We start from the raw sequence: 5,184 nt of genomic DNA on the forward strand, positions 1-5,184 counted from the left end.
TAAAAACATGAAAACAGATTCACAGATATGCACAGACAAGTACACTGCAGACATATTGTCTAGACGCATTGTCTGGTTCGCTTGATACAATGTATACACATCACATTCATGATCAACATCGGCCACGCTTACCCTTGCGCTTTCAAATATGCTATGCCTGCTGTATAACGCTAGTGTAGCATAGTAAGGGTGCCTGAGCCCGCTCAGATCGCGCGCACTCGCTCAGATGCGCTGCCGTATAAAGTTGATAACTCAACAACCACTATCCCGATTTTGACGATTTCGCGAAGTCGCCGCCGAACAAAACATTAGAAATTTCTCTGATTTGCATGTTTGTTGGTTGACAAATTTAGATGTTTTAAGCTGAATACGCAAAAATGTATCAAAGACGATGTTCGAGAATTAGGTATATATTGGCAAGCATCCGAAAAATTCATGATAAATATTAAATAAACACGTGAACTTAGTTTAGTAAACAGCGTAATGATTTGAAAGTAGTAAATGGGCGCACAATACGCGCACTATTTCGTATCACTATTTTATCTAATTTCTCATAAAATAATGGTCGGATTTTTAATATCTGCAACTTTTATTAGTACAAATCTTATTACATAGGATACGAGTAACCTGGCCGCTGTAAAACTTGTGGTAAAAAAGCATTACAAATTGTAACGGAAAATCTACTTGTGGCAGTGGTGAATTGAGCCAGAGCGAGAGCGCCATCTGTCGTGGAGTTTGAGTGAGACTCAGCGTTGAGCGGAGCGACACTGGCCGAGGGAGCGAAGCGACCAAGGGGGGGGGAGCGTGTGGGTTTGGTATGGAGCTTTTCGAAATTTGAGGTTTGAATTAAATGGTGCAATTTAGTGCATACCTATGGTATGATTTATTGCCTTTATAAATATAAGTTCTTACTCATTTTGAATGATTGGAAGTATTGGGAAATATTAATTGAATTTTTTTATGACTCAGCATGTGTGCTGAGAATTGAACAGTAAACAAAATACCTCGGTAACCTGCAAAGCCATCATCCAGGCGGGATATTGGATTCCAAGCAGGCAAATAAAATCCGCGCCGCGCGCTGGCCGCGCCGCTTATAGAGTATACGTATTTACGGCCGGAGCGAGCTAGCTAGGTGGGCGGCTGCGGAGCGGCGCTGTTGATCGGGCCTTAGCCTTCCGATACTAGTATACTGGTATCTTGGACTGAAAATAGGGGGTTTTAATTATTTATTTATTTACTTTGATTTTTGCGTGAGAAATTCAGAGATGAGCGTGAGAATTGAGCAAAATGCGTGAGACTTGACATGTCTGTGTATAATATAAATATTCATTTATTTATTTATATCGGGATTCTCTTTACATAGATCGGCTGGTTAGTGTAGCAACCTGCACACTGCCTTGCCTACCAGTGGCGTAGCCAGGATTTTTTATCAGGGGCGGGTAAAAACAGCGAACTGCGCAAAATAGTGGATGACTATTATTTTAGCAGTTATTTTAATGGTTCCTCCGTCTACTTCTCAACACCCTGCGCGCCCCCACCTCTCAGCTGTACAATCTTTGTTATGTGCGCCATGCAAAAAGAGAACAGTTTTGTTTGTTGTTCTCTGCTCCCGAGACATGTAACTGTTCAGTGGCAGATCCAGGATTCCAAGGAGAGGGGTGGGGGTCCTCCCCATAAAATTTTGAAAACGTAGATCGCAGGAGATGGTATTTGAGGCACTTTTGAGTACATGTACAGCCTTAATTCTGACTACGACAATTCTCTTTTTAGCTCATCTGACGAAGTCAGATGCAGCTTGTAGAATCGCATGATCGTCCGTCCGTTCATGCGTGCGTCCCTCAACAGTTGGGCACAAATCTAAACAGCTCGATGTACAGATTTGAAAGTCGGGACGTGGGGGGGTAATTCGAAAACGAGCTGGGATGTCGAAGCTGGGGGTCAAAGGTCAAAGATCAATCTTGAGGTGTAAAAGAAGGGGGAACATTCCCTCCTTAACTTAAGGTATAGGGAGGAAATGCAGAATTGCGGCACAAATCTAAACGGCACGACCTAGGCTCGTGATAGTCGGTGTATAGCATCATGGTAGGAAAGGCCATCACTGTGCCGAAATTGGAGGTCAAAGGTCAATGGGGCACAGGCAGATTTTAGACATTTTCGGAGGACATGGTCTGACAGAGCGATTGAAAAACTTTTTTGTTTCAGCGGTGACCTAGCATTTTTATGGCTTTATTGAAAGGACCATGAAATGTACTTTCATATGTGTGCATGCATATGCGAATATTTGTTGTATTCCAACCTGTCATAGTTCATTTCATCTCCATCCAATTCATCGTCGTCATCATCATCATTGGTTTCACTTTCATCATCATTATCTTCCTCATCCTCATCATCTTCATCAAATCTGAAAATAAACAGAACAGAATTGCAAATTTCACAAATTAAATATAATTATTAATTGAAGTTGAACAATGAATTTGATTGGGTTACATTTAATTACATTTAAATCATACAATTATACCCATCAGAAAGTTGAGAAACTGTACAATAAAATGAATAACTTGAACTAAATGAATAACCGAAAATGGAGGATTTTCCATGATCTACAAGGAAATTTTAAAAAAGGTTGTAAATGTAAGACTAAGAGTAAGAGTAAGAGTTACCGACTACTGTTACTGTTAGTGTTATGTGACCATAACCTCACCTTTCTGAACTTTTCTTTCCTATTGGAACGACATCCTTGTCTTTATCAGAGATACTTCGTAACCAGGCTTGGTGCTCTATTTCAAGTTGTGATAATTCGGCTTCGTCATCTACGGGACGGTCCACGTTAAACCACAGAGGGTCGGCGATTCTTGGAAGAAGTGATGGAAAATAAGAGTTACACAGCGCAGCCATGTTTATTACAAAAACCTGTTATGTAAACTGTTTTATGATTGGTCTGCATCGCATTTTGGACCAATTGGCAAGCACTTTACACATTACTGCTTGGTTACAAACGCAACGTCAGCGTGCGTCTTACCACTGATGACTGTACACGAAACGTCGAAAACGGTTCTTATTTATCTATCTTTAGTGCCTCTGTAATTGACGTATTAACGTCAGCAAGAGAATATAACAGTAACTAGCTATATGACTCATGAGGTAAGTTCATCTAGCCGCGTTCATGATGGTTATCGTTGGGTCTCCAGTCACGAGAAATGAGCGAGTGCCGTGGCACTCTGCCAAACGGCTGGCCATATTCCACCGCCCATCGTACAATTCTTAAACGATTAACGTGTACTTACTACTTAGTCTACTGCACGAAGGGTCGTTGTCGTATCAGGTACTACATGTATATATGTACCCGAGGTAGTTTTAGGTTGTTTAGTATTATGCTTATATTTTTATATGCTCAAGGTGTCTGGTATGTTTAGGGTTAGGGTTAGGGTTTAGACCGAATCCCATGTATCCTGTCCCATGATATATCCTTTTTTATATTTTGGTGAGGGTTATATTGGCCAATTTTGGTTTTATTGGGACCCATGTTCTCTATCCTTGGGCCAAAGGTTATATGGGACAGAATTATTCGGTCTTGGTTAGGGTTCAGCTTTTGGGTTAGGGGGGCCCTTCTGGTTCAAGGATAGAGAACATGGGTCCCAATAAAACCAATGTGCCTAACCCTAACCCTAATTTTAACCCTAACCCTAACCATAACCATAAGTCATAACCCTAACCTATTAGTATTATATTGATATAATATTATATTATTTATATTGATGTAAATGACATTGGTTTTATTGGGACCCATGTTCTCTATCCTTGAACCAGAAGGGCCCCCCTAACCCAAAAGCTGAACCCTAACCAAGACCGAATCATTCTGTCCCATATAACCTTTGGCCCAAGGATAGAGAACATGGGTCCCAATAAAACCAATGTGCCTAAGCCTAACCCTAACCCTAATTCTAACCCTAACTCTAACCCTAACCCTAACTCTAACCCTAAATTTGACTAATAGGTTAGGGTTATGACTTATGGTTAGGGTTAGGGTTAGGCACATTGGTTTTATTGGGACCCATGTTCTCTATCCTTGGGCCACTACTAGTAAGTACTACAGACTACAGTCAGAAGTGTAGGGTACAGGCCAGGTAGGGTAGGGTAGGGTAGTAGTACTAGTAGTCCTACACAACTTCAAGTCTGGTACTGGTAGGCTAGTGGTGCTCATAGGGTCTATCTCCCCCAGGGTACTGCCGGAACGTACCCTGGTCATTATTTGATATGGTTAGGATTAGGGTTAGATTTAGGGTTAGGGAGTAGGCATAGGCGACTCCCTAGACTTGTTAGTGGAGTAGGCGAGGTACGGTCCGGCATATTAGATGGTACCATGGTACGTTCCGGTATACCGGACCGTACCCAGGTTACGTTCCGGCAGTACCCCAGGGGACATAGACCCTCTTAGCGCTAGTGGTAGGCCTACACTTTTAGTTTTACCGCGTTCACACGGTAATGGTTTGGCTCGAGCTAAATGGGCTAAATTTGGCTCGGGCTGGTTTGAGTCGGAGCGTTCACACGTACGCAAGTGAATACTGTCTGTCAAATTCAAATAAATTTTATTGCACAAATATCTCACAGATACTTAACTTATTACTCTGTCTTTGGCAGTATGTCGCGAGATGGCGTTGTGTACAGGCCCTACGATTCAGTGTTTACTTCCGTTCCGAGTTCAATTATCAATCTTGAAAACATGCATCCTGATCAAATTTTTCAAATTTTTATACTGTTTTGGACTTTATTTCGTCGAAGTACACGTTCGACACTCGCGGCATCTACCGCTCTACCGATTTAGCTGGTGCTAAAATTTGGCTCGGGCTGGTTTGAGTCGGAGCGTTCACACGTACGCAAGTGAATACTGTCTGTCAAATTCAAATTCAAATAAATTTTATTGCACAAATATCTCACAGATACTTTGACAGTATCGCTATGTCGCGAGATTTTTGCAGTGTTTACTTCCGTTCCGAGTTCAATTATCAATCTTGAAAACATGCATCCTGATCAAATTTTTCAAAATTTGTATACTGTTTTGGACGTTATCTCGTTAAAGTACGCGTTCGACCCTCGCGGCACCTACCGCTCTACCGATTTAGCTGGTGCTAAAATTTGGCTCGGGCCTGGTTAGCTCTAGTACTATAGCCCGCTTACATTGACTGT

Source organism: Priapulus caudatus, unplaced genomic scaffold (genome assembly GCF_000485595.1).
Source record: "Priapulus caudatus unplaced genomic scaffold, Priapulus_caudatus-5.0.1 Scaffold250, whole genome shotgun sequence".
In the NCBI taxonomy this organism is placed as follows: domain Eukaryota; kingdom Metazoa; phylum Priapulida; class Priapulimorpha; order Priapulimorphida; family Priapulidae; genus Priapulus; species Priapulus caudatus.